The sequence below is a fragment of the Alexandromys fortis genome, unplaced genomic scaffold (genome assembly GCF_014885135.2).
Source record: "Alexandromys fortis isolate MF-2015 unplaced genomic scaffold, M_Fortis_MF-2015_v1.1 scaffold_67, whole genome shotgun sequence".
Taxonomy (NCBI): domain Eukaryota; kingdom Metazoa; phylum Chordata; class Mammalia; order Rodentia; family Cricetidae; genus Alexandromys; species Alexandromys fortis.
The window spans coordinates 3292398-3301801 of record NW_026067945.1 but is presented as its reverse complement, the minus strand read 5'-3'; the positions used below and the strand labels follow the sequence as shown (position 1 = coordinate 3301801).

General features: G+C 44.2%; 1 protein-coding gene across 5 annotated transcripts in view; it reads left to right on the top strand.

Annotated features, from left to right (window-relative positions):
• Positions 1-9404, top strand: part of Lrrc28 (leucine rich repeat containing 28) — a 95299-nt gene that overhangs the window by 21782 nt on the left and 64113 nt on the right. The gene's annotated exons all lie outside the window — the stretch shown is intronic.

Genomic DNA, 9404 nt, shown 5'->3' with positions numbered 1-9404 from the left:
ATATATGCATTTGCAAGTGTCTGTTTATGTAAGACGAAACAAAGGAATGAATGCAGGTGAAACATAAGCAAGGGTTCTTCTGGCGTAAATGTAAGGAGATAGTGTTTCTGTCTCAGGGCCACTGCGGGAGTGTGTCATGATCATTGTCCCCTCCCGCCACTGCTGGGCAAGATGCTCGTGTGAGAGTGAACTCAGAGGCTTATGGTGTTTTTTTGTAAAAATAGTATTAAGAGGGTAAGTAATATATAACCTCATAACAAGTCTCACCGCTTCCAACTATATTCAAGTGCAAACACTTTCGAGTCAGTAAGGAACGTGGGTCTCAGGGCTTATCATGCATGGGTGGTGTCTGATCATTCCAGCTTTCACTTTCTCCTTTTAGATAGCAGGGGATTAAGTGCTCTTTTGAAGACTGCCTAGAAAATGTAGCAGCAGAGATAGAAGCTTTCATATTTGACACTAACTGATGCATAGTAGGGGCTGGGACTGTAGCTCAGTTGGGAGAGTGCTTGCCTAGCATGTATGAAGCCCTGGGTTCAATCCCCAGCACTGTACAAACCACGCGCAGTAACGCAAGAGGATCAGAAGTTCACAGTTGGCCTTGGCTACATGGTGGGTTCAAGGCCAGCCTGAGATACAAGAGACCCTGTCCCAAAAATCAAAGACAAAGAATGAAATGCATGGGTCTAATGCGATGTTTGCAAACCCTGCTTATATGCAAGCAAGGGCACGGAGTGCTTTTGTTCCATGTGGGTGTTCTGTTCTTTGTTCTTTCCTGTGCATCACATTTTGTGGTGGGATGTGATCATTTCCTTCCAGTGCATTCCCAGAAGTTAATGGTGCTCTAACACCATCTGACTGCCTCTTAGTAACCGCCGAAGGTGTATATTTCCTGACTGCTTTCACAGAACTTGTTTATCTGCACTTCTGTGCCACAAGAATTCAAGGCATATGTTTTTTTATTTTAGTTCCCTAGCTTTATTTCTATTGTCTACACCTGGCTCTTCTTGTTTTGAGTGATATTTTATTCTGTAACAGCTGTGTGTTTTAAATAGTAACTTAGGAGAGCCTTGAGTAGGTTTTGTTTGTTTGTTTTGTTTTGGGACTGGGCTTCACTGTGTAGCCCTGGATGTCCTAGAACTCTATAGGTCCGCCCTTCTCTGCCTCCTAAGTGTTGGGATGAAAGGCATGTGCCACAGTGCCAGGCCAGGAGTAGGTGCTCTTCTTCCTGGGCATCCTGTTAATGCTGGACAGGCCCTCCTACTTCCTTGCCCCACATCCACACAGCTCATTGTGATGTGATTTCAGATATTTGATTGGTTGGGCCAGGTCTAAAGCTCTCCCAAATGTTTGGCTGTGTTTGAACATAGATTGAAGAAAAGAAGGGGAGGGTCTCCGTGGTTGTTCTTCTTTGGTGGCATTGGTGGCAGTTGACCTCATTAACTGATATGCTATGGCAGCCCCTTCTGTATAGTCCATACCGTTAGGTAGCTGTTTGCCATGCTGGGTTCCCTCGAAAGCTTCCCAGCTTACTATGGTGGATTTTTGTTTGTTTGTTTTTCTAGACAAGGTTTCTCTGTAACTTTGGAGCCTGTCCTGGAACTTGCTCTTGTAGACCAGGCTGGCCTCAAACTCACAGAGATCCACCTGCCTCTGCCTCCCTAGTGCTGGGATTAAAGGCGTGCGCCACCACTGCTTGGTGGTAGTTTGTTTGCTTAGTATATATGTAGTACATGCTGGCATGTGCATGTGTGTATGTGTGTGCACATGTGTGGGTATATCTGTGTGTGTGCTTGAAAAATTATTTCATAGCCACTAATTAAAATATGAAAAATATTCAGGATGTAGAATTAACACAGGCACCTGTATAAAAGCCTGGCTGTAAGGATAGTCAGAGCTCTCAGAACTGTTTTTAAGCATGCACACAGTCTTTTCATGTCCAGATTGCCATGGAACCCAGGGTTCTATCAGATTCTGAAACTTACCTATGGCTTACATGATAACTAGAGAACGGTTCTTGATTAATACCCATTTTCTACAAATTCTCTCCCTCTTCTATTGGATTGTAGTACTGCTGTTCTCTGTGTTGTGCTTTTGCCTTCTCATCACTCGCCTGCTCCCCGTGTGGGTGCCTGGCAGAAGCAGAAGCAATGTTTCCCTGCGAAGTCTGGAAGAGACTGGTGGGAAAGAGAGTGAGAGAGAGAATGGGGGAAGAATGGGTATAGCAGGTGTCAAAATCGGTTTGCCTTATCTTCTGAATTATTATACTGCATTGTGATATCTTCTCGGGTGGTAGGTGATAGACAGGTGTATTAGAATAAAAAGGGGGGAAGTATTCAGTAGGTTGGCTCACCTTGCCCTCCTTCAGTATTCCACTGGCTCTGTTCTTGAGTCACGCAGGCTTTCTACTTGAGCTCGTTCTCGCTGGCTTCTGTGAGCTGCAGCCTACCGTTCCGCAATTCTGTCGCCTTCAAGGCCCGAGCTGCTTGTCTGAGGCTGGAGCGTATGACCTTGTTGCACCACACTCTCCTGTTAATGCTTAGGAAGTCAGAGTTAGTCATAGCATCATGGCCAGGATGTCTCTGTATGATGTGGACCCTTCTGTTTGCCACTGCTTTACCTTTTATAAGATAGTTGGCGCTCTTCTAGATGCTTTACTCTGGTGTGTGTGTGTGTGTGTGTGTGTGTGTGTGTGTGTGTGTCTAGAATTCCTTCCCAAGCTCTCTTAGGTTTTACGTGGATGTAGTTGCCCCACATTGGGTGCCATTTTATAGGCAGAGACTGTTCATTCATTTTTCTGACCACTCAGACCCAAATAATCACACATCAGTTAGGCATGGGTTTCACTAAGACATTTCACTCATATATATTATTATATTGTTCTTATTGCCCCCTACCCTCTTCTTCCCACTCTGCCTATCTCCATTCTTTCCTCCAAGTGGTCTCTTGTGTTTTCATAGCATATTTTTTTAAACATTTATTTATTTATTATACAGTGTTCTGCCTGCACATATCCCTGCAGGCCAGAAGAGGGCACAGATCTCATTACAGATGGTTGTGAGCCACCATGTGGTTGCTAGAAATTGAACTCAGAACCTCTGGAAGAGCAGCTAGTCCTCCGAGCCATCTCTCCAGCCCTGTCACGTATTTCATTACCCTCTCTTGCCCTAATGTGTGTTCCCTGTATGCGGCTTCTTTCACTGAGAATCGTTTTGAGTGGCATTCATGCTGTTGCACATATCTGTTCTTTTTTATTTCAAAGTAGTACTCCATTGCATACGTATTTACTTCCTCTTGATGAGCATACAGAGTCTTCAAATGTTTATGTTCATATATGAATAAAGCTGATAAACTGTAAGGGAACATGACTTTTTTATGGATATACCTTTTTATTTCTTTGGAGTAAAATATCTCACGGAGTGAAAAAGTTGCTGCTTTGTAGGGTAGTGTACATTTAACTTCCCAGCAGTCTTCAGAGTGGCCGACCGGTGTGCAGGAGGTACCAGGCCCCTCCTCCCAGTGCAGTCTTTCCTATGGGCTTCTCCTGCTTGTTTTTAGCTAGTATATTAGGTATAAAAATAGTCCTTTTATTTTGTATTTAGTTTCTGTTTTTCTCTTGCCTGAGAGTGACAAATACCTCCTTGTGTGTTTATAGGCTTTTCAGAGCTTTCCCGTGAGTTGCAGGAGATAGCTTCCTGGTTTACATGTTGGTGACCGACATTTTCTAATTGCTGAGAAATGTTCTTCCATCTGCCCTCGCCCCAGTCCCACTGTGGCCTGTATTGGCTTCACTGTATTCTGAAGAGTTCCTGCTCACAGAAGGTTCTCCTGGCTTTTTTATTATCTCCATCCTCCAGTTTTCCCTAGCTGAAAGCCTCGTGTGCCTTGGGAAAATCGCATCAGAGAGAGGGAGGGGGAGAGGAAGAGAGAGAGAAATAGGGAGGGAGGAAGGAGAGCCAGGAATGTCCCTTTCAGACTTCCACAGCTAGACTTGGGGCAGATTTCCTTTTCCTCTCTTTCTTTCAGTCAGGGCCCAGCAGCCAGAGATTTCTTTTAGAATGGTCTTGTCACTTACTGAAGTAAGCTTAGGATAACGGCCGCCTCAGCTAGAGCTACAGTTACGTGGTATACCTAGCTTGTGTTGGTTGTTACAGGAGAATGTGATCTCTTCTGGCTTTTCTATTATATTTTTTCTCTTTTTTAATTATTTTATAATTTTATGTTCATGTTTTTTTTTTTTTTGCCTCTGTATATGTCTGTACACCACATGTGTGTGGTGGTGCCTGCAGAGGCCAGAACGGGGCACTGGATCTCCTAGGACTGGAGTCACAGAGGGTTGTGAGCCCCCACGTGAGTTCTGAGACCAGAACCTCTGTCCTTTGAAGAGCAGGGCATGCTTATGACTGTGGAACAATTGCTCCAGCCCTTTCTTAACTTTATTTTACAGTTAAAATTGTGTGTGTGTGTATGTGTGTGCACACGTGTGTGTGTACGTGTGTGTATGGTGAAGTTCAGATTCTGGAGCTAAACTTCCAATTGGTTATGAGCCACCTAACCTGTGTGCCAGGAATCAAACTTGGATGTAAGAACAGTTCATGCCTTTAACTGCTGAACCATCTCTTCAGTACAATTTTTCATTTCATTTAAAATCTGTCTGATGTGTGTGTGTGTGTGTGTGTGTGTGTGTGTGTGTGTGTCTGTGTGTGCGTGCGTGCATTGGACAACCAATAAGGAGGCTCATTCTAGAGAGGGCCTTATTCTCCTCCCAGCCTTCATTTGTTGTCTGTAGTTCCTTTTTATGGTGAGACCTCTTAAACTCCCCCACCCGCACCCCATCCACATCAACACATACGACATAACATGGATACTGTCGTTGCTCAGATCTTGTTGATGCAGTCAGTTCCAGGAGGAACTGTTTCACAGCTGACTTCCTGGTATTGTGGTTCTTACAGTGTTTCCTCCCCCTTCTCTATGATGTTCCCTGAGCCATAGGTACAGGCGTTGTACTGTGGATGTATCTGTTGGGGCATCTCTTCATTGTGTCCAGCTGTGGTTTTCTGTGATGGTCCCCGTTTGGTATAAAGAAGGGCTTCTTTGCTGAGGGTATAAGGATAAGGTGTAGAAGGTAGTGTAAGGAATCAATGCTGCTCTAGCAAAGTGGTGGTCGTAGAGTCTTTCCTAAGGTCCATGACTGACTGGCTCTGAGGAGCTGATGAAGTTTCCAGGACCAGGCATGAGTTCTCTCCTGTTGAGTGACAGCTGTTGGGTGGCATGCATCATCTTGTCCTCTACCCGACTCTCCTTGTGCTCTACAGCTGCTGTTCTACTTCTCCGCTTTAATCCACCCAGATGCAGTAGGGAAAACTGCGTGGCTTAAAGGCTGCAAGTTCCTCTCTCATGGGCCTGCAGGCTGTGACGTCTACAATCCAGGGGCAGCAGACGTGGTGTCTGGGGAAGGCTGCTTGCTAGTGTACAGGCAGAATGGCATCTCCTCACTGTCTTCTCTTGATTGAAGAGGCAAGAAGCCTCATTGAGAACAGGCCTCCCTTTGTAGCCCCGTCGTGCTGTGAAGAGGTTTCAATGTGGATTTTGAGGGGCGTAAGTATTCAGACCATGGCCCAGTCTTCACCTTTCTGCAGCTTTTTCTTAGGTTCCCTTTTCTGCATTTTCCAGGTGTTTTGTTTGTCTGGAACTCTGCCTTCTACTTTTTCAGCTTTGTGAAGCTGGGCTGTTTGCGGTCCACTTCCCTGTTCCATGGTCTGGAATGTGCTGCATATGGGAAAGCCCAGCCCACGATGGGCCTCATTCTCATTTCCCGTGTTCCGAGCCCATGGTGGGCCTCGTTCTCGTTTCCCGAGTTCCAAGGATCATAGTTTAGTGCTGTGTGTTCACTGATTCAAACAGCTGCCCCGATGCCTTTTGATTTAGTTTTACTCTGTTTGGGTGGGAAATGAGTCTGTTTTCAATTGCCCTGCCATGCCTGCCATCAAAATTTCTCTTAGATACTATTGTTTGAGTCTCATGTTTTCTTACCTTCTATCATGTGTATTGGGTTTATAACACTTTAAAAACATTTATATGTTAGTTTTTTCTAATCACGGCACTGAAACTGTAACAGTATTTGCTTTTGAACTAATCTAAACTAATAGTCTTTAGATGATTTTTTTCTAATTTGATACAAAGTCATATCATACATTATGAAGAGAAACATTAACACAAATAAATAAGATATTATTGGGGGAAAATCCCATCAGTGCGGGTACACTTGCCAAATACTTTGCGGTTCTCTGTTGTAAAGACCGCAAAGGCCAATGATACTGGACAAGACAGAAAAACTAGCTAATCCTCCAATAAGCATGCTTCATACAACTGTGACGGTCACTTTCCTAGAACTCCGTGAGAGGTTACGGTGACAAACAACAAAAGTGACCAGACGCCTGCAAAGATGTTACTTGCATCTGGCTTATAAATCAGACTATTTTTTTTTATGCTTTAATCCTTGAAAAGCTGTTTTGCATACCAAAAAAGGAAGGGCTTTTTAGCTCAAATTAAAAACATGAACGGATTGTGCTGTAGCAGCTAAAAGCATGTGCAAGCACAGAGCTATGTCCTTCATGTAGCCAGGCCAGCACACACAGCTCTGCCCCCTGTCTTAGCACTGAAACTCGGCCTTCAGATGTGATAGTTTTCTCCTTAAATGTGTTTTCTTCCACTTACCCCTGTTGGTGCCTTGAGCTTCGGTTGTACCCCTTTTAGGGTCATCCTGCTGACACCAAAGCAGCTTGAGCACTGTGAAGGCAAAGGATTGGCCTTTGCAGAGGTCGCAGAGGACCCAATGCTCTATCCTCTGGGCTCCCTGTTGCTTGCCACCCTGCTTGTTAAATTTTATTGATACAGACTAGGCAACTGTGGCACCGGCTCCAGCTGGCAAATTGTGGCAGGTCCTCCACTGATTAGAAGTATGGCTTCCACCCCAGCTGCCACCCTGTTTTCGTGGGCTCACCTCAGGCTCTCTGCATTGGCCTGGGAACACTGGTCCTGTGGACTTAGTTATCTAGCCCATTGAGCCCTCCGTGCACCTTCTTTGTGAAATCTCAGAACACAAAGTACCATATTGTGCCTGCTGTGCCCCAGGAGCTGGTCTCTTTACCCCAGATTACTCTCCTTGATTGGACATCATCACAGGTAGTGGGGTTCAGCCTCCCACCTCTTTGTTGTTGAAAACACATCTGAGAAATGGTTTCTCTGCAAAGCAGTCCTCCAGTGTCACCAACCACATGAGTGTGGTCACACTGCGTGCCGACAGACTGACTTGGGAGACTTATTCTTCCTCTTGCTTTGCAAGATTAACCCTGCTGCATACTAGAGAAAACGGGAATCTGAATTCAGGCTGCAAAGGAGAGACTATTCTACTATTTCTTCCAAAGAAGAGGCCGGACAGATAGGGGAGAGGAGAATTGGGTGTATAGATGACTAGTTATCATTTCAGTAGGAGCTGGGAAGCAGCACAAGGGGCAACAGCTAGCTGTCTTCCTCGGTCTTCCAGGGGGTTTGTCTTCAGGTCACATTGAGAGCTTGTGTTTTGAGTGGCCATTATAGACTTCCAGTGTGACCTCTATAGCATAATTAGGTATAAGGAGCTTTATGCAAATACTTTATTTAGGTGTTTATATAAAATTATCTTAGTAAATGGAATTAAATGAAACACATAGCTTTTTCAGAATGAAAAACATGGAACTGAAGCTTTTAATTTGTATTTATATACTTTTATAAACTTTGACAATTTGGCTAAAAGCAGAGGATAAAAATGGCCATTAAAATTCTTTTAAAGAAAAAAATGTTTTATCCTTCTCAGTGTGGAATACAGAAAATAAGTCCTTTTTAGGGAAGGTGTGAAGGAAAATGGTGAAGAACTTGCCAAATGTCTCAAAACTGTGGCAGTTCAACAAGTTTATTGTGACAGTGTGTTTTAAAAATAATTTTAGAAAGCAAGAGAAGCAAAGTTGGTGCCTGAGACTTGACGCCTCTGTCATCTGTCCTGCTGCTGACCACGGTGCACTGAGTTTATACGCATGGACTATTCCTCTGTGGAGAAGCATCAGCACAGCTAATGTCCTAGTCAGGGTCCCTGCACTCGATGCTTCTGTCTGATGCAAGGAATTGGTACTGCGTAGGGCTTCTCAGGCTTGGTCCTGTGTAGGGGCTGCAGTGATGCTACTGAGGTCAACTGCCTCAGTAGGCTGTGACTTGTGCCTTTAATCCCAACCCTTGGGAGACAAAGGCAGGTGGATCTCTGTAAGTTTGAGGCAAGCTTGGTCTACAGAGTGAGTTCCAATACAACAAAACCCTGTCTCAAAACAAAAAGAAGAAACAGTCCACCCTCAGGGACCAAGCTGGTATGTTAGTGGTTTGTGGAAGCAGACACACATCTCCTAAGTGTGCAACACGCACTGCGGATGAGTCAGCATTCTCTCAGACTTGATGAAATGTTTCCTTAGTTACAGTAAATTGTAAAAGTAGCTGTGTCTGCTATGATGAAAACCTGTCCCAGCTTTATAACCATTTTTAATGTTGAAAACCAAGAAGTTAGAATATTTTAACTGCCTGATTAAAATAGAAGTGTTCTTAATCTTCTGGGGTGATTTTTCTTGAAGATAATGAAATATGTTTTCTTAGGTACAGCCTGTTCGTGAGCCCTCAGAGAGTGAGTATGTTTGTATCTAAGTCAACTTTCAATACTTTAGAGGTAGCATTGGAGCAGTTCCTATTAAATCTTTTGAAGTTTTGGCAGAACTTGTATCATTTTTATTATAAAGAGCTTTCAGGTATCAAACACAGCTTTCTTGTGTAGTAGTGTTTGATGTATTGCATTCATTAACCAAACTATGAAAACAAAGTATATCTGGGCACATAAACAAGGATTATATTTTCATGTTGTGATAGCTTTGTCAATTTAACACAGTCTAGATTACCGTGGAGGGCAGTGTCCATAAAGATCATCTAGATTAGGTTGGTCTCTAGGGTTTATTCTGATTCTGTTGACTTAGGTGGGAGCATCTACCCACTGCGAGCGACAGCAGAGAGCTAGCATGCATGCATTAGTGTCCACTGTGAGCCACAGCAGAGAGCTAGCATGCATGCATTAGTGTCCACTGTGAGCCACAGCAGAGAGCTAGCATGCATGCATTAGTATTCACTGTGAGCCACAGCAGAGCACTAGCATGCATGCATTAGTGTCCACTGTGAGCCACAGCAGAGATCTAGCATGCATGCATTAGTGTCCACTGTGAGCGACAGCAGAGCACTAGCATGCATGCATTAGTGTCCACTGTGAGTCACAGCAGAGAGCTAGCATGCATGTATTAGTGTCCACTCTGAATGACAGCTGAGCACTAGCATGCATT